Source organism: Eptatretus burgeri, chromosome 8, assembly GCF_056783735.1.
Source record: "Eptatretus burgeri isolate ZD-2024b chromosome 8, Ebu_testis_v1, whole genome shotgun sequence".
NCBI lineage: Eukaryota > Metazoa > Chordata > Myxini > Myxiniformes > Myxinidae > Eptatretus > Eptatretus burgeri.
In genome coordinates, this window is record NC_140968.1 from 101,533,557 (window position 1) to 101,554,255 (window position 20,699).

At 45.0% G+C, this 20,699-nt stretch overlaps 1 long non-coding RNA gene across 1 annotated transcript; it reads right to left on the reverse strand.

Moving 5' to 3' along the window:
* Positions 1-360: 360 nt before the first annotated feature.
* Positions 361-20,018, reverse strand: LOC147022426 (uncharacterized). The gene is made up of 3 exons (XR_015060651.1): positions 19,919-20,018; positions 3,766-3,930; positions 361-2,858 (listed from the first exon to the last, which is right to left on the reverse strand). It is a non-coding gene; the product is annotated as an uncharacterized LOC147022426 (long non-coding RNA).
* Between the last annotated feature and the right edge of the window lie 681 nt (positions 20,019-20,699).

The following is a 20,699-nucleotide window of genomic DNA, read 5'->3' on the forward strand; positions in this document are numbered from 1 at the left end:
TCAACCCCCTGGTGTTATACGACTTGGTATATACATATACATGCGTATATATATATATATATATATATATATATATATATATATATATATATATATATATATATATATATATATATATATATATATATATATATATATATATATATATACATATACATATATTCAGTGGCCCAACGGAGCTTGAACTCAGGACTTTTTGGGTCCCAAGCCGCTGCCTTAATCACTGCGCCAACACCAGGCTATATTTCAGCTGACTGTGGTCTGGATGCAGGAGATTGCACCATTTTGCTTCATTTTTTGGAAAATTTTACGGGGGGGGGCATGCCCCCGGACCCCTCGGGAGGCGTGCGACTCATCGCTTTTCCTTCAAAAAGGGTTGGCAGGTATGCAACCCATTCCTCCTCAACCAATTCAATTGCAACATCAATGTGGAGATCTGCTCCAGCATCAAGTATATAACAAAGTATGTCACCAAGGGGACTGATCAGGCAGTGTTTGAACTGCAGCGAGCCAATGAGGCCAGAAACCATCAAGTGGATGAGGTCGCTCAGTTCCAGAATGCACGCTACGTCGGCAGCAGTGAGGCAGTCTGGAGGATCCTGGAGCACCCAATTTCCGAGCATTTCCCTCCAGTCATTGACCTCGCCGTCCACCACGAGAATGGCCAGCGAGTCTACTTCATTGTGGAAAATGCCATCGAGAGGGCACAGCGACCACCGCCAGCCACTACACCGACTGCCTTCTTCAACCTCTGCAGTCATGACGATTTTGCCAAGACGCTCAAATACCACGAGGTGCCCGAGTACGACATGTGGGACAAGTCGCACAAGAAGTGGGCCCGCCACAAGTTTGGAGAGGTGGTCAAAGGTCCACATGCAATCTTGAAGGCTCTGGCAATTGGCCGCATCTACAGCATCAGTCCGAGGCAGGGTGACTGTTACTACGTTCGACTTCTCCTGAATAAAGTCTGTGGCCCCTCCTCCTTCACTGCTCTGAGAACCGTGGATGGCCAGGAATATTCTTTCTGTGAAGCGTGCCTTGCAAGGCGACTCCTGGAAAATGACCAGCACCTCCACCTTGCTATGGAGGAGGCAGGCATCAGCCAGTCTGCACCAAACCTCAGGAGTCTCATGACAGTGATCCTCACCACCTGTTTCCCCGAGCAATCCACGCACACTCCGGGATCAGTTCCGTGATCTCCTCTCTGAAGACGACCAGTTCTAGCACCGTCACAATGTTGGCAATCCTGATGCCAACAACAACAACAACAAGGTCATCTACAACCTTGCACTTTGCTCCCTCGAGGACAAGGTGATCATGATGGGCGGCAGTCATCTCATATGACCTACCTACACGGAGAGGGGCACAGAAGATAGGCTCTCGAGAAAGTACTTCAGGGAAGTGGACGACAACCGAGAGCAGTTAGCTGTCCAGGCTGATGACCTCCAACAGCACCTGACAGATGACCAGCGTCAGGTCTACAATGCAATCCTTGAACTAGTGCAGCAAGGAAGCATCATCAATGGGAACAGGAGCAGCAAGATCATCTTCCTCGATGCACCGGGAGGCACAGGCAAAAGCTTCATCAACACATTACTGAAAAATATTCGCTCAGGAGACAAGATTGCTCTTGCTCCTGGGTCCAGTGGAATTGCCACAACACTGCTCCAGGGAGGGTGAACGCTGCACAGCACCTTCAAAATCCCACTCGACACGCACCTCAAAGAGCAGCCAACATGCAGCATCAAGCGTGGAACAGCATTGGCCAAGGTCATCAAGGATGCTGCTGCCATCATTGTGGATGAGGCCCCGATGACTTACAAGTCAGCCTATGAAGCTGTAGACCACACACTGCAGGACATCACAGGAGTCCAGCAACCCATGGGAGGCATCCATACACTGCTCTGCTGAGACTTCCGGCATATCCTTCCAGTAGTCAAGAGAGGCACCAGATCCAACATTATCAACGTCAGCCTGTAGACGTACCACTTGTGGTGCCATGTGACTGTCAAGCACCTAACCACTAACATGCGAGCTCACCTGTCTGGTGATGAAGGGACCACAAACTTCTCCAAGCTGCTCCTGGAAAATGGCAATAGACAGCTCCCATTTGTGGCCGAACCAGACATGATCGCAATTCCTCCTGGACTGGGCAAGGTCATCTCCACACTGGAGGAGGTCAAGGCTGAAGTCTACCCTTGTTTGACCACAAATGGAGTCAGGTCTGAGTGGCTGGCAGAGCGTGCAATTCTCTCTCCGCTGAACACCAATGTCAACCAGCTCAACAACTGGTTCATGGGAGAGTTCCCCGGCGATGAGAGGATCTAATCTACAAGTTTGTGGACAATGCCATCTACGACGAGGAGGTAGTCACTTACCCTGTTGAGCTGCTCAATTCTCTCGAGCTGTCAGGAATGCCACCACACCTCTTCAAGCTGAAACTTGGTGTGCCCATCATGATCCTGCGAAACATGGAGCCACCCAAAACCACCAATGGCACATGCTGCATCATAACCCGCCTGCATGCCAATGTCATTGAGGCCACCATCTCCTGTGGACCATACAAAGGAGAAGTCGTCCTTCTGCCAAGGATCCCGCTAATTCCAGACTCCGAGCTGCCCTTCCAGTTTTGCCAACTCCAGTTTCCCTGCAAACCATGCTTTGCGATGTACGTCTGAGCTTGAGCCTTGATCGTCAAGGCAATCGGTGTCGACCTCTCTGTCCCTTGCTTCTCCCACGGTCAGCTGTATGTGGCTGCCTCTCGGACGGGCAGCGCAGTGAAGCTCAGCATCCTGGCACCCAACAGTCAGGCACGCAATGTGGTCCACCCCGAGGGACTGGAACACTGATGACGAATGCTGACAACGACAAAGAAATGTGAAATGTGTCGAAATTAAATGTGATATATAAATGGAATATATGAGGCGCCACGAGGAGGAGTGATGCAAGGGACATCGGCCATTTTGGAGTTAATGCCATATAGCACTATTTTAACCCTTACCCTATCATCCGAGCCTATCATCATCATATCATTAAAAAATATCGCTTAGGCCTAAGTCACATTTGCTCTACGGCAAGGATACGGCAGCCATACGCCCTCTGAATTGACAGAAACGTGCGGCGGCCTCACGCCGTATGGCTATATTTTACAGGCCGTAGGGTCGCCGTGGAATTATATCGCGGAGTTATAACTTTTTTCATTTCTACGTTCGCCGTAGCAATTCGACAAGCCGAAACAAAAGAACTGGTAAAAATAAAAAATAAAAAAAACCCACTCGTTACCGTCCGTCTGGCCGCACGTTCGCCTTAGGGCCCCCCTGCGGTCGCCTTGCGTCTGCCTTGAAAATTCTATGGCCGCCGCAGGAACGTTCTAAGGTCACCGTGCGACATCAAATCAAAGACCGTACGGCATCCTTACGTTTTGGGTCTCCACAATTTATAAATGCACCGTGCGGCTCCCCGAAAAATAAAAACATATGTGACTGCTACATTGTGTGACCGTGGAAATACTGCGGCCGCCGTATAATTGCTAGTGGCCATAGATTTTGGAGACCCCACGGCCGCCGTGGCAAATGTGACTTAGGCCTTACATCACCCCTCCTCGTGGGGCCTCATATATCAAGCACCACAATTTACCCCTTTCTTATCCATATTTTTTTTCCCCGGGCAACGCCGGGTACTCCAGCTTGTCCGTGAATATTATGATAGCATCAGAGATGCAAACAATGCAGACTGTCACATCTACCATGGAATTCTCCAGCATACCATGATTGGTGTAAAACTTGTGGTGAACTCGGACACGAGGCCCAGTGTTGTGGAAATCCCAGACGAAGCACAAGATAGGCTGACCGATACGAGCAGAGCCGCCGTGGAAGATTTTCCCGGAGTGGAAGAGGCCGTGGTGTCAGCAAAAGCAGCCTGAGAGGTAGCCTTCAGGAAGGCCGCAATAAAGAGAACTCTATGAATGAAATGACCGAACATTTTACTGAAGGCGATGACGACAGCAACGGAGACAACGCTGAAATATATGAACACACCAAGCTGTTTCATGTGATCAGAGTATCTGCAACGTGTCTGAAAGAGACCAGGGATGAGGTGTACACATTGGTGAGCATTGAATGTCCCGATATGAAAGGCATATACAAACTGCAGTTGAAGGTGGACTCAGGTGCCTCAGGGAATATGTTGCCAACACGTATTGTGAAGGACATGTATGGAAGCAAATGGATGTCGAAATTGATTCCGCTTGGCAGGACCAAGCTTACAGCCTACAATCAGGGGTTTCCTTAGAAGCCGGTTACTGGCGACCCGCAGCCATCTACTCAGAAAAAATGTCAAAGGTCGCCGCCTACTTCACCGCCGATTTTTCGATTTTTTTTGTTTTTTGTCACCACGAAATCTCTACACCCCCTGTTTTGAAATCCGAGATGAAAACATTAGTATTTCGATAAAAGCAGGCTTACTTTTACTGTTCGTACTCTCGCCAGGTCAAGCACAACACTGACCTAAAAATAACACAAGCAGCCAAAACACACCTCCTGCAATAGAGTGTTCTCTGCTTTAGCCTTGTTTTGGACTGTTGGCCTGATACCATGCAGCAATGACCTCAAGAAAATAATCTTTGTAGGCCTCGCAGTTTCGGTGCCGAAACGATGACATCGAAACGAAAATCCCTGTTTGACTTTGGATTTTCGAAGAAGTCCAAAGACATGGGAGGTAAGCTTCTGGCATTCATACATTTTACCCAACATTATTATAATACTCTAATCCTTCGTGCTCACAGCATTCATACAGCCAACCCTGAACACTCACAGCAGTGAAATGGAATATGGTTTCTTTAATGAATGCTAGTTCATCTACACTATTATGTAGCACACTTACTTCAGATTGCTCTCTGTACTCCATGTGCAGCATCATCTCCCTATTAAGAACTAAGGTATGGCCCAAATGTTGCTAAAATTCCTCTCTTTTAAAGTGCTTCGATACTCCATCTTCCAGACACCTTGGTGTGCCTAAACCATGGCCTTAAATTATTTGAACCCTGTTTAAAAGCTGCTTGAACTAACTATACAGGATAGCTGAATTTCAGTCAACCAGTCAATCAGTATGTTAATGCAACTACATCCAGTATAGGCCTAACCACCTGTTTTTGTGTAGTTTTCCACCCCAACAGCATGATAATATGAGAACGATTTCATGTCAGAAATCATGCTAGAATGCATCTCCAGCCATCTAGGATCCTTCAGCTTCCAGGGCCCGCCTTTGTCCATGGACCGCGTCCATACAGCTGCACTCGCTTTGCTCGCGGTAATGGTAACCTGCTACTTTTTAATGGTAGCCTCCTACTCCAAAAAATAAGGAAACCCCTGTACAATGGAAGTGAGATCAAGTGCCATGGAATCATCAAGCTCTTATGTCGATATAAAGACTCAGACTGGTTCAAGTATAGGTTCTTTGTGGTCGAAGTACCTGGACCTGCAGTGATTGGACTACCAGCATGCGAACGGCTCAACATAGTCACCATAAACAGCATTGCTGAACATCGGAGGACGTTGCTAAGAGCTGCACTCTCAGCATCAAAGGTTCCGAGACTACTGGGCCATGAGAAACAGCTCTACAAGGTGCGCTCCGTGGATGACTTGAAGAAGCTCTTCCCAGACATGTTTGACTGCATCAGGAATTTTAAAGGAAAAGGGAGGCTTCATCTGAAACCTGACGCAAAGGCATCGATTGATGCAACACGGAAGTGCAGTGTCTACATCAAAGGGAAGCTTAAGGAGGAACTGATGAAAAGAGAAACAAGGGATCATCAGAAGAGTGAACTATCCCACTGATTAGTGCTGTTCCATTTGCTGTAGTGTGAAGAAAGATGGGAGCTTGAGGGTATGTCTCGACTCGAAAAAGTCTCAACCCTTGTCTAAATAGGTGTCAACATAAGATACCGACGACAGATGAGCTGAACCGAGAATTTGCAGGCGCCACAATATTCTCGAAATTGGATGCTCGGGCTGGATATTGGGCTATACATCTGGAAGCAGAAAGCCAAGATTTGACTACGTTTCAGACACCATTCTGGCACTGGTGCTTCAATAGATTGCCTTTTGGGTTACGTGTCAGCTAGGATCTGTTTCAGCAGGCCATGGACCGCATACTTGAGCAGGCACCGGGCTGCATTAGCATATCCGATGATGTGGCGGTATCAGGAAGAACCGAAGAACAACATGATCAACCTGATGGAGGTAGCACGAAGGGAGGGTCTAGTTTTGAACTCGTCAAAATGTATCACGGCCAACCGTATCAACTTCTTCGGCTCAATCAACAGCAAATACGGCACCTCGCCTGATCCAGTGAAGATCCGTGACATCAAGAAGATGCCATCAGCACAGGATAAGGACAACATGAGGCAATTCATTGGACTGATGAACTGTCACCACACATTCCACACTTTGCACATAAGGTGGCACCCCTCCGAGAGTTACTGAAGAATGGAGTACCATTCCTGTGGCAGGAAGACCACCAATTTGCATTTGAACAACTGAAACGGAGTGTTGACGCAGATGCCTGTCTGACATATTATCATCATGATAAGGAGACAGTGTTGGAAGTGGATGCATCACAGAAGGGACTCGGCGCATGCCTCGGGTAGGAAGACAAACCTGTTGCTTTCGCATCATTAACTCTGACACACACTCAATATGCATATTCCCACATCGAACGAGAAACTCTGGTCCTTGTTGCTGGCATCCAGAAGTTCCACACCTACCTGTTTGGGAAACGCTTCAAGGTATACACAGACCACAAACCATTGGTCATTATCACCAGTAAGCCGCTCACGAGTGCCCCTCTACGGTTACAGCACCTTCTTGTGAAAATCCAAGGATATGATTTTGATTTGGAGTGCAAGGCCGAATGTGAGATGATGCTATCAGATACACTGTCAAGACTACCGAAGCCAGAGAACAATCAGGAGCTGCAGTTGGACATCTGTGTTGACGGTGTCGAGCTCGATGATGTGGATGATCATTACCACTTTGACTTGATCGATTTCAGTTCAAGGAAACAGAACCAACTCAGGGAGTTTGGAAAATCTGACAGAACTTTTCAAGCATTGCAGCAGATTGTTCACAGAGGTTGGCCTACCACAATTACCGAGATCCTAACGGACCTTCGTCCATACTGGCCATACCGTGATGAAATTGGTATTCTTGATGGAGTTCTCTTTAAGGGTCGACAGGTACCAATTCCATAGCAGCTGCGTAATGATATCCTCGACAAACTCCATGAGGCGCACATGGGGATCAAAAAGACAAAATGTCTGGCAAGCGAATGTGTTTATTGGCTGAACATACATCATGACATTGAGAGTATTGTCAAAACGTGTAAAGCATGTCAGGAGAACCAACCTGAACAAAAGCAGGAGACAATGATAGCTCATGAGATAGCAGCAGTACCATGGACAAAGGAGCGAGTGATATGTGTGAGTTACACGAGCAGACCTACCTCATAGTGACGGATTACTACACTAAGTACCCGTTTGTGAAGAAAATGGAATACACGACCAGCAGTGCAGTAGCTAAGGCCACCTCTGAATGTTTCAGAATGGTCGGTCCACCCCTGCATATCATAACGGACAATGGACCCCAGTATGTGGGCAAGCCGTGTCACGATGTGTACCAAGTGGAATACAAGACACACGACATCTCCGAGATATCCACGCAGCAATGGTTTGTTTGAGAGACAAGTTCAAACAGTGAAGAACATGATTACAAAAGTGTACGAAATCAGGGAATGATGTTTATATTGTGCTACAACACCTGCGGCACACACCTACAGATTCCCACCTCCCTCGTCCATTTGAAATGCTGTTCAACTGACCTGCACGCACCAATCTACCAGGCAGATTGTCCGTTCCAGCACAACAGAGACATCAGGAAATTCAGGAACGCTTCAAGGAACGTCAAGACAAGATGGCGATGAAATACAACAAAACGGCCGGGCAGGACTTACCTGAACTGGCTACTGGACGTCGGGTTAGGATTTTGAACAAAGAGACACACCAGTGGCACCCTGGGCAAGTTGCGACACGCTGCAATTAACCCCGCTCTTACATCGTACAGATGCTGAATGGGACAAGTCTTCGACGAAGGAGGGTGCATTTGCATGAACTAGATTTGGACGGTCGTTCTGCCAACATGAAGGAAGACCCTCTACACAACCGACATATCATAGTCCGCCGGTTGATCGACGAGTCCATTTCAACAGTGACAACGATCCAGAAAAGGACACCAACGGCTGGTCCGATGATGACAAGAGTACCGAAGAAGCAAGGCAGAACTACTGTCAGTACTCATCCAGATGAGGCTGTGTGATTTGAAAACCACTTAGATATCGTGATTATGAATAACCTGTGCGATCGTATTACACAAAACCATCGGTTCAGTGTCATTGATGAAATTTCATGAATCTGTTTATTTCAGCATCTTGAGTAACTATTACATTTTGTTAGTTTATACTATTATTAGCATTTGTTTATTCTGTAGTTGGGTAGCAACGTAATTTCAAGGAAGGGAAGATTTAGTAATTGGGACTACTTGCTGTGGAGGGATTGGCTCGGATGGGGGCGTTGTGCAGGGAACCACGATGGCGGTGCATGTTACGTGGGCCTAGTGGCATCTCCAATAAAGCTCTCAAATGTATATGTGTCTGAACCATCTTTACAACACTGGACAGGATTAAAACACTGGGCTATAGGCCCTAAAAGATTCCTTCCCTTCAGCGAACAAAACTGTAGCGTGAAAGCTCCGAATTTGTGGAGGTAGCGATGGGGTAGATCGGATTTACCAAGATTTTGTAGTGCGAAACGGGTATTATGAACTCCAATGGAGCATATACATGTGACGTCACCACACTTGTGATCCACAATTTTGGATTACGAACAAAGAAAGCAAAAATACAGGTGAACTGCACCATTGTTTTTACATTTGTTAAAATTGTGAATTTTTGCACTGTATTTTGTTGAGTCGATAATGACGATCGGGAGGATTGGTTGTCGTATTGCAGACTGCCGACAGTTTGTCTGACACAATGGAAACAGATGCGTGTATGGTTATCAAACATCGAACAAAGAAACTATCCCGACACTCGTGTGTTCATTGCATTTTGTGAATAGCAAGTGGTCAAATGTTTAATATTTACAATTCGCGATGACAACACGACGAGGATGTACATTCCACTGACCACACGTTGTCCCCTTTTACTCTTTCCCACCACCAAGAAATCCTGGAGCCTTGAATTTCTGTTCTTCAGTTGGATTTCTCACTAAACCAGGTCTCATTCACAGCAACAAATGCCATACCCCTAACCATCCATCCTAGCTAATAGCTCTTCCATCTGTCCATTCGAGCGCAACACAATCAACATTTCCCTTCGACTAATCACCAACTGTCCAAGCCCTCCTACTGCAACCTGTCAAGTAAATATGTAGAGCTAGAACCACCCCAGATGTGAGAGCAGTACTTCATACAAGGCCAAATTAATCATCACACACACACACACACACACACACACACACACACACACACACACACACACACACACACACACACACACACACACACACACACACACACACACACACACACACACACACACACACACACACACACACACCTGAATAGGACTCCGAGTTTCTTAGAGGAAGACTGAGCAATTTGTACAATGAAGTTTCAAAGAAAGATTTGATGTTATAGTAATACCATGTTTACTATATTGAGTGGTAAAATTGAATAGCCTTCAAAGGAGATGAGAAAGTTGAGAATAGTTTTAGACAAAGAATTAGCAGAGATGCCAACTTTTGGAAATCAGAATTAGGGAGGATTTGCAACAGACACCAGACAATGTGCGCGAAGCGCACATCTCGAGCGCGGAGCGCTCGACCCTTGCGGCGGGGTCCAGGGCCCGCCTTAGGGCCCTGGAAGCTCTGGGGTTCTAGACGCTCTCTAGTGCCCTCTGAGCCCTATTTTGGAGCATTTAACATGTTAAGAATTCCCACTTTTTGAACAAAAAAAAGGGGAAAATTGTGCACTTTTTAATGTTACATGTATGTTAATATTAGTAAGTTAGGGGACAATCAAAGATTAACAAAAAGCACAAAAGAAGCAATATTTTTCTTACCTTACTGGCTGGTACTACTGCTGCTTGCTGGACTCCGAGTTTCTTAGATGCTGAGTCTAAGCTTTGCTGAGTGACAGCTGTGTGGCTCTTTTAGCCCTTCTGATTATGTCTTTGCTGTATTCTCTCTGGTAGCAAGGGGTGCTATGAGCTAGTTTTTCAATTAAGAGAGCTTCCAGGGTTTTGACACTCAAATTGGGACGAAATTCAGTATGATTCTTCCGTACAAGACTGAGTGCCCGCTCACATGATGTGTTCGAATGAGGAATGACCAAGATTCCCTTCATCACTTTGCTCAAATTAGGATACTTCTTGGCACCAGTGCAGGGATCTGTGAGCTGTGAAATCCGATGCCACTGCTCATCCACTCTCACTGTCTCAGTAGCAATTGTAGCTATGGAGGCGTCTGCCTGGTAGTGAGCGAATTCACTCTCAAGACTGTCCATGTCACTATCACCGCCACTGAACAGACAGGGGAATTTCTTGATGAAAAACTCCACACAGTCAAACCCCACTTCTTGGTGTAGCTTAACATCCAGCACCTGAGCATGCTTGGCTAATTCATCATCTAGCGGCCAGGTTTTGAAGATGTAATTGCAGGCTTTCACATAATATGAGCGAACTGCACTGAAGAAACCTTGGATGTCTGACTCACTCAGAGTGAAGGTGGATTTCTTGAGACTCCTTTGTTCCCTTATATACAGTTTGGCATCGTTCCCAATCATGAGGTCCTCATCATTCTTCTGATGATTTCTGTCAGAGAAGGGTACATTTACCAGAGCAACCGATGACACCGATGGTTTCAAAAACCGTACGAAGATATCTTTCAGAAGACCATTCAATTCTCCGTGCAGGAGATGAATACAGGGTTTGTCTCTTTGGAGCAGAAGATTCCCCTTCTCAAAAAGCTTGTTAGCATATCGAAGGAAGAAACAATAGAGTTTTGTTTGTGGAGACAAGAACATCCTGTTGACACGTTTTTCTCTAGATTCCTGCACAGTGTTTGAGGAAGATGCGCTTTTAGTTGTAGAACTCGTAGTACACTTAGCCGCAGGGCGATCACACTTGCGTTTACTGCCAGCAGAAGAGGTCAGACTCGTAGTACCAGATCCAATTTTACATTTGAGGAGAGAGCTTGAGGTAGGTGCAGCCAAGGAAGAAGACCTCTGATTCGAAGGTTTTGCTGAGCTTCTATCAAGTGATTTGGCAAAAGCAGAACTTAACTTGGGTCCTTCTTTGCCTGTAGATGGGACTATCACAGTCTTTCTCGACTCTGAAGGGATCTGCTTTGTAGATGAACGTGATGAAGGGCCGGTGATGCTACCTGCTCTCAGCATTGGTTTTGGTGCTGTCCCTGCTGTCTTCTTCGCAGCAGATACTGCAGTGGTAGTGGTGAATGCTGCTCCACTAGTGCTTGATCCTGCAGTGCCAGTACTGGCAGTAGATACAGTGCCGTCCTTCTTGCTCGTTGTTAGAGTCTTGGCTACAGTTGGTTGCATTTTTCTTCGTACTTCTTCTTTGAAGAAGAGGCAAAGTGGCTCCCACTGTTCAATCAGCCTGTCTAGGCACTGACCAAGGGACAGCCACCTTGTTGCGACATGCTTCAGAATCTTGTGTGTCGAGGCATCACAGAGTTCTTGCAGTGCTTTCACTCCTTTGACGCGTTTACTACTTTTGTCCAAGTAGTAGTAAATATCGATGAGAAAGTCATCGAATTCAATGGGTAAGGCCTGAGCCGCCTTCTTGGCCGTATTGTGCATCATATGGCAAGGGCATCCCATGATGTAGCACTCTGGATTTTGTTTGTGGATATAAGCAGCGACTCCTTTGTGCTTGCCCACCATGACAGAGGCATTATCAGCACAAAAGGAAACACAATTTCCCCACGGAATTTTCCTGTCACTGAACTCATGATCAAGCAGTTTGAAAATGTTTTCTCCAGTGGAATCTTGTTTGCACGCAGGCAAACTTAGCAAACCTTGCTTCACAATCCCAGCACTGTTGTCATAGTACGAAATCAGGACAGGATATAGCTGGGCCTCACCACTGTCATTGCTACCGTCTGTAGCTAGGCTAAATGGAGCTAGTCTAGCAATATCGGCAATAGATGAAGCAGTAACATTTGACAACTCACCAATTATTGCTGAAGTTTTTGTTCTTGCACATCCATACTTTGAAGCAACTTTTGAATCTGGAAACATCTTTTGAAATAGAGGTCCAGCATGATCTGAGACTGATATGGGCAAGTTATGTTCCACAATAAATCCACTAAAGAGAAGTTCCGCTCGGGTAACATCCTCTTCCTCGCTTGTCCCTTGTTTGGTGAAATAATTCAGAAGTGTACCGGTGCTCGAAGATCTCTCCTTTGCAATGTCTGTGTGCCGTTTGCTTCCAACGTGCTTCCGAATATCATCGCGACCTCCGTGCTCAACTGAAATATCAACGCTGCATACTGTACAATACGCATGATGAATTCCTCTTTCAGACTTTCGAATACACGGGTATTGGAGACTGTATTCGGTCTTGTACTTCTGAGACCATTTCTTGGTCTTCGTAAGCTTCTTTTCTGCCATTTCGTAATCAACATCGAGGGCTTGAAGCATCGGTAACTTCGAAGTCGATGTTCCACAGCTGCAGCGCGACTCGTAGAACTCTAGCGGCTGTTAAACACCGCACGGTGGTCGCGACCGCCGGGCTGGTATGGGGCCCAGCTGCATGCAGTGAGCGCATCGCATGCATATACACTGTGCATACATACCGCATGCACTGTATTGCACACATACCGCATGCACTAAATCTCAGTGCATGATCGCATAAGCGAGATCCAGACCCAATGTTTCGCTGCTCCTCATTTGAATTTGCAATTTTTTACGCACAATTTGGTAGCAGCGAACGTTATGGAGTTACCACATGCTATACGTAGCAGACGATGCTTTTCATTCAATTCTCATACTAGTACATTCTGATTAGTGAACAGTGCAAAAATATCAAAATTTCGGGAGGATAAGGATAGTGATCGTAAGGATAGTGATATAAATAAAAACGTATACCTCCATCTAAGCCCAAGGTGGGTGGGGGATAAAAACGTATACATACTTGCGAGGATATAAAAAAAAGACAGGCTTAAGGGCGAAGAGGACTTCAAACCTGGGTGAGGTGGCATGCTGGCGGTTGCCTCCTTCAGCAGCAAGCTACAAAATGGCACCACAACCCTCGACAATGCCGAACGTCTTTTTCTTCTCCCTCTCTTCTAAGTCAATGATAAAACACCCTCCAACAGTTTTCACTTCAATCACACAGTAGTGGTGGGTGAAATTAATTTCCAAAGTACTCCATTCTCGATTGAAACCATGGAACAAAAGGGATCGAGTCAGGAACTGGAATCGATGTCGATTCCGAGTAAATAAAAGGTTTTTGGGGGTTTTTTTCATACCTGTGGGGCATGTTCTGATTACGTGGCCTGGTAATGAATGTATTAACCATCAAATGAAAAGGAACACACGCCTGGGGCATCCCATTTGCAGTGTAGCAGCAAAAGAAAGTTAGTTGCAAACTTAACACACCACAAGGGCACGTTCCCTATAAATAAGTGGTTTTCAAACTTTTTTTAGTGGCGACCCAATTTCAGAACCTCTCTACATTGCGTGACCCAAAAGATTCAAAACCCAATTCATAAAATACAAGATAAGATTTCATATGACAAGAAAATTTACTGTTTACTTTATTCACCATAGTCATGTTTTCATAGACGAGTAAACTGAGAATAGCCGACAGTATCCAAATAGTACAGTTGAATGTTTCAGAAGTTTAGTCCAAATGACATTTAGATATATCAGTGAGAAGGATGAGCCTGTTTTTCAGAAACCAACTTCTCTATTCGTGGAGAAGTAGATGACAATGCCAGGATCATATCATGCTCCATTTCTAGGCGATTTCTGTACTTTGTTTTAATCACCACCATGGTGGAGAACGACTGCTCACAAAAGTATGATGAAGGATATGGCATGAGAACCTTAATGGCACGCCGTGACAGGGTCGGGTACGACGGCAGCATTTTGCACCAGAATGTCGACAACGAATTCGTCCGCGCAAGAGCCTGCGCTCCTGAATCCTGCTGGAGCTGTACAAGCTCTTCCTGTGCTGTATCATCTTAATCAGCAATCGAGTCCAGTGGAGCCGTGAAAGGGTCCCGAACCACAGAAAAGGACTCAGGACCGAACCACAGAAAAGGACCCAGCTCAGGAAAATAGTGCTCGAACTGTTCAATGAGCGACCGAAGGTGACGTGCTATCACCCGAGAAAGACTGTCGAGCTCAGTATCATCGTACTGGCAGGTCAATAGATGCTCCACCAGACGGGGGAAAAGGCTGAAGCGCTTAACAGTTGCTTTGTCTGCCAGTAATTTTAGAGTCGCCAGAAATCCGCTCATTTTGTCATGAAAAATCATGAGGTTGGCGTCTTTGCCTTGGAGGGAGCGGTTGAGGACATTGAGACGTTCAAATATGTCAACGAGATAGCACAGTTCTGACAGCCAAGAGTCTGACTCAAGCAACGCAACCCATGCCGTTTTCCCTTGTGTGCGTAGGAACTCCTTCAGTTCATCTTTGAGCTCGTAAACACGCAGAAGGTTTCCTCGAGCTAACCATCTGACTTGAGTGTAGAATAGTAAATTCTTATGGTCGGCGTCCATCTCCTGGCAGAATAGCCTGAATCACCGAGTGTTGAGGGCGCTCGATTTGATGTGATTCACCATTTTTACGACTTCTGAGAGCACACTCTGCAAGGTTTCTGGCAAAGTATGAGAGGCGAGCGCTTCTCGGTGAATCATGCAGTGTACCATGGAGGTCTGAGGAGCCACCTCAAGCAATTAAGCCTTGAATCCAGAACACACTCCTAACATTGCTGGCGCGCAGTCTGTTGTAGAACCGAGCAACTTTCTGAAGTCCAGATCATGGTCACGATAAAACTGCTCTACTTTAACCAAAAATGTCCTCGCCTTTGGTGGTGGCCTCCAATGGTTTGATGAGCAGAGGCTCATTGACAAAGTTATCAGCCTTGATGAAGCGGACCCAGACGATGAGTTGCGCGTACGATGCGATATCAGTGGACTCGTCCAACTGTATGGCGTGCCACGGCGATTCCTTGATCTTCTGTACGACCTGAGCCGCTACGTCCAGACTCATATCTTCAATTCTGCGTCGGATGGTGTTGTCAGAGAGGGGTATAACTGCCAGTTTCTTTGTCGCTTCCTCCCCAACCATCAGAGATACCATGTCCTTTGCACATGGCAGCACAAGTTCTTCCGCAATGGAGTGAGGCTTTTTAGTCTTGGCAACATGGAGCGACACTCGATACGAGGCCTCTAATGCCCGAGAATTGGTCTGATGGCAGGTACCCTCTCTGTCAAGACATGTATTCTTGAGTGCAAGAAGTTTCCTCTCAAAGAACGCTCTCTCCTTACCCTGATAAGGCACATGTTTTGTAGTCAAATGCCTCTGCAACTTATTTTGTTTCATAGACTCCGTAGAAAGCACTTCGAAACAAATCACACACCGAAGCCTCTGTGCCCCACTTTTATCTACCACGTAGTAAAATCCAAGGTCCAGAAATTTATCCTGCTCAGAACGTTCGAGATTTGCTGGAGGCTGGTGCTGTCATCACAAATAAGGTCTCGGGTTGTACATGGAGACATGAATACTGTAGACGTTAATGATAGAGTCAGAGTCTGAGTCTGAGAGGTCATGGATCAAACCACCAATTTCCCGCCAAAATGAACCACCCTTCAGCGAGCCCGCGCATCGGCTGGATCCCATTCCAAGCGTCATGTTGCGCTGGTTCCTATACTTGGAACGAACCGTTTATATTACATCCCATAAAAGCGAACACCGATCGAAAAGACAATTTTTTTTTTTTTTTCGCTGCAAGCGGACGCCCGCGACCCCACAAAATTTGCTCGGCGACCCCACTTGGGGTCGTGCCCCTGGGTTTGAAAAACCAAGCTTTAAATGAATCGTAAGGAATTTAGAGTTGGCCTGGTAAAGTGTGCCAATTGCTTTGCCGATAGATGGGTAGGCACTACAGACTGATGTGATACCGCATGAGTATTAAAATTGACGTCATTCAAAAGGTCCAGAACTGGTTTGGAACTACTTCGGGAAGGTTAAAGACAGTCTGAAAGTTACGTGCTCACTTTGTTCAATAGACATTGCTCATCACTGTAAACGTCCAATATTATAAAATATTTGAAAACCAAACACCAGAGAAAGTACCTATTGATGACTGTTGAGAATGCGGATTCAAAGAAACCAAAATCTGCAACAGCAACAAGTTTACTTTCACAATTGATGATTGAAAGCACTTTTTATTTAAAAAAAAAAAAAGGTCCAAGTACGGCACCAATTCCACAAGGCAAAAAATCACATTGACAAGATGTTTGATCGACACAATCGTTGGAAACATGCAGCCTGCATCTGCTGTTGAAGACTGGCTTCAAAGACTTTGTGAGGGCTTTGGATTGGAAATATGACCTCCCAAGTCGCTGTAAAAATCATACGAACTAAGTATGCTTCCTGGAGGAGTGTATTAAGAAATCAGGTCAAAGCTTGGCAGGATAATCGATGCTGTTACTTCCATTGCCCTGACAAAATACATCTGGCCATCTTGTCAAATGAAACGGAAGACCAAGAAACTCAGGCACACATCATCAACACGGTCAATTTCCTTGACGGTGATTGGAACGTGCATGCTGTTCCTGACATTACATATGACCCAAGAGCACACAGCAGACAACATATCAAAGGAACTCTTGAAAGTATCCGAGCATTGGAATATTGCCAGAAGACCATGTCAGTGATAGACAATGCTGCAAATATGGTCATCTCCCTTGTTATGCTCAAAATCGGAACTTAAATGTCAAGGATGCAATGAAAAGAAGTGAAACTCTCAAAAATCTGTCACAAAGTCAGCATTCTGGCAAGCCACTTCAACCACAGCGTGAAAGCCATGGACAGATCAACTGAGATCCAAAGTCAAAACGCAATGGCTTCAATAAAGCTGAACCAAGACATCGAAACTCAATGGAATTCCAGGTATGACGTGTTCAAACGTATCATCAAACAACATAGTCCAGTTTCAACAACACTTGGTCTACTGGGTAAAATGCATTTGGCCTCAAGTGAAGACGATGTGGAAAACATTCCAATAAAGTTCTGGAACCTTTTGAGGCTGCAACAGTGGAAACGTCAGCAGAAAAACACACAACTCAAAGATCATGCCCTTGACAAAAGACAATGCATGAAATGATGTCCCACAGTCAAACAAGAATCGGTTCGCTGCGCATCATCAGAAGAAAATAAGACTCTGCACAATTGCTGCAGCCACGCTACTTGACCCCCAGATTCAAGGTGGATTCTCGGTAGATGGATTCTCGGTAGCCTCGGTGCCGATTCTCGGTAGCATTCTCGGTACTCGGTAGCACGGTGGATTCTCGGTAGCCGACACCATTGATAAGACAAAGGACAGAGTAACCAATGAAATTAAACAGACAGAAGAAACACATAAGTGAAGAACCTCACTTTGAAGAGATCCAACAACCATTGACAAGCAGCAGAGCCCCTGTGAGGATGAAATTTTGGACCGTTTTGATGACATCACACAAGCAAAGGCTTTACCATCAGCTTGGGCAGACGCCAATGTTGAAATGCAGAGATACTTGGAGGAAGACGACATCCGAGGGCTGGTGATCCGCTGCTCCGGTGTTTCACAAACTGGCCAGAAAACTTCTGTTCCTGCTGAGCATGTTTTCCAAACCAGGGCAGAGTTGACATCAACAAAATCGAACAGGATCAAATTCTCAAAAAAAAAAAAAATGTGAATGTTGTTGTTCTTGAACAAGAATAATGATTTATAATTGTTTGCAAACCACAAGGAAGGAAATTTTTGAACAGGAGCAGGCCATTTGGCCCATCATGCCTGCACCACACCAATTCCAGATTGGAATATATCCATTCGATACCCCTTCCCTTCATGTGCAGCCTTTTGGCTGATAAATTGGTACTCATTCCGCCAACCTCAGAAGGATGACAGGCCGAGTCAACCCCTTGGTGTTAATTCAACGCTAACGGGGCTTGAACTCAGGAATCTAGGTTCCAGAGCCACCACCCTAACCGCGAAGCCAACACAAGGTCAAAAAAAAAAGTCATTCAAATCCAATTGTGGATATGATACCATTTCTTTTGAGCAAGAATGATTTTAAAATCATTGTTTGCTGTAAAAATAGAGAATCCTTAACGAGCCTCAAACCGACTCTTTATTGCTCTTTCCAATTAAAAACAAACATTGATGGTTCGAAGAAAACACTCCCACCCCCTCCACCGTCCCTTCTCAGCATCAGTCGATATGTTATAGCGAGCGTAGTGAGCTTCATACTTAACACGTGCACATGAGAGAATAGCAAACACAATACCCTGGCAATTTGGAATCCGTGTCGTTGGCTATAACCCTTTTGCTTCCGTTTTTTTTTTTTTTGCTTCTTGTTTTTGTCATGGGGAATGATGTATGCCGGGAGATAAAGGCATCGTCGGAGACATGAAAAACCCAAATATCAAACATGGTGTATATTTCCTCCACTGATTTTAATAAAGATATCTCCCGCATCATCAAAAAATAATTTTTAATCGTGATTTACATTATTTGATCGCTGATCCCGAATCCAGGCCGAAGTAACTGGAAATTGCGTATACAGTTGTGAACAAGTTATAGGTAAAGTCAGAAGCGAATGTAAGAAGAATTCTACGTTCGCTTCTAGTATTTATTTTTTTAGTTGAGATCCTGTTCTTGGCGGTGTAGTTGTCGTTGAGAAGGTAATGTTGAGGAAATTTTTTTTTTCAGATGAGATCCTGTTCTTGGCGATGTAGTTGTTGTGAAGGTAATGTTGAGGTAATATTAATTTTTTTAGATGAGATCCTGTTCTCGGTGTTGTTGTTGTTGTGAAGGTAATGTTGAGGTAATAATTTTTTTAGATGAGATCCTGTTCTAGGCGGTGTAGTTGTCGTTGTGAAGGTAATGTTGAGGTAATTTTTTTTTTCAGATGAGATCCTGTTCTAGGCAGTGTAGTTGTTGTGAAGGTAATATATACATTTTTTTCAGATGAGATCCTGTTCTCGGCGGTGTAGTTGTTGTTGTGAAGGTAATGTTGAGGTAATATGCAGTAGTGTTATCACGGTTATAGAAATGCACAAATAATTTATTTGATCTATAGTGTATACCCAATCACACCTTTATGACTAAAAAAATTAACAACAAAACTAGAGAGTAAATACTCCAGCAGTTCTAAGTCTACCTAATTTTACAATAAAGTATCTCCCGCATCATCAAAAAAAGATTTTAAATCGTGATTTACATTATTTGATCGCTGATCCCGAATCCAGGCCGAAGTAACCGGAAATTGCAGCATCGAATGTAAGAAGAATTCTACGTTCGCTTCAAGGCTTTGCCTATTCCATATTAGTTCCCACCCGTCCCCCCCCCCAATACCCCAAAAATAAAAAAAATTAATTATTCAAAAAATATTCGGAATTGAATTCAACTCCTTGAACAAAGGACTCGGAATCGAATCGATTCCAAAATTCTAGGAATCGTCCATCACGATAACGCAGTTCCCTCCACGCGGCATCGCGGGCACGACGCCCCAAGCCACAAGATGGCGGTTTCTTGATTCTTCCACAGCAATAATTTTAACATGGCTCACGTTTCTGCGTCGAACGTACTCTTCTCCGCCATTGATCACACGCAGTCTTCTTCCAATTTATTTTACTGCCGTTTCTGTTCCTCCGAGGCAATGATGGGAGGGGGGGGTCAAGACGCACGTTGTTCACCTCAGGCCCTTGAATCCTCTCAAAATATCGCGAGAACTTCACGCTACGTGAGATGCCTTTTTTATTAAAAATAAAAAAATAAAAATAAAAATAAAAATAAAAATAAAAATAAAAATAAAAATAAAAATAAAAATAAAAATAAAAATAAAAAATAAAATAAATCGTTAAACATAAATGAACAATAAACCAGATAATTATGCACCACATCCCCGAAGGCAGAATTACAGCACACGTTCAAACAAACATGCATTCTCACCTGAACGACCAGACTGCGTGGTCATACAATTATTGGACCACTCCTGCGAGACCGTCACCCATTGGAACTATGTAAAGCCTTGTGAGGAAGGAAATGGTGAATAAAGACGGCGTTTTATGCATATTAACAAAAGAAAATAAAAAAGAAAAAAGCCCGACTCTGGTACCACAGCTAACCCAGCATTTCCTCCGTGACACACCTCAAACATCACAGTAAAAATTATTAAGTAGTGAACCTCTCGTTCTCATAATCTTCCACTTCACCGCACGAAGGTAACATACTTTATGCCGGTCGAAACATAAGCGCACTCAACTCGACAAATCGGTTTCACGGTTCGTTGTAACGAAATGTGGGGCCCTGAACGAAGCGGTGAAGCGACCTACCATCACTATGGCATT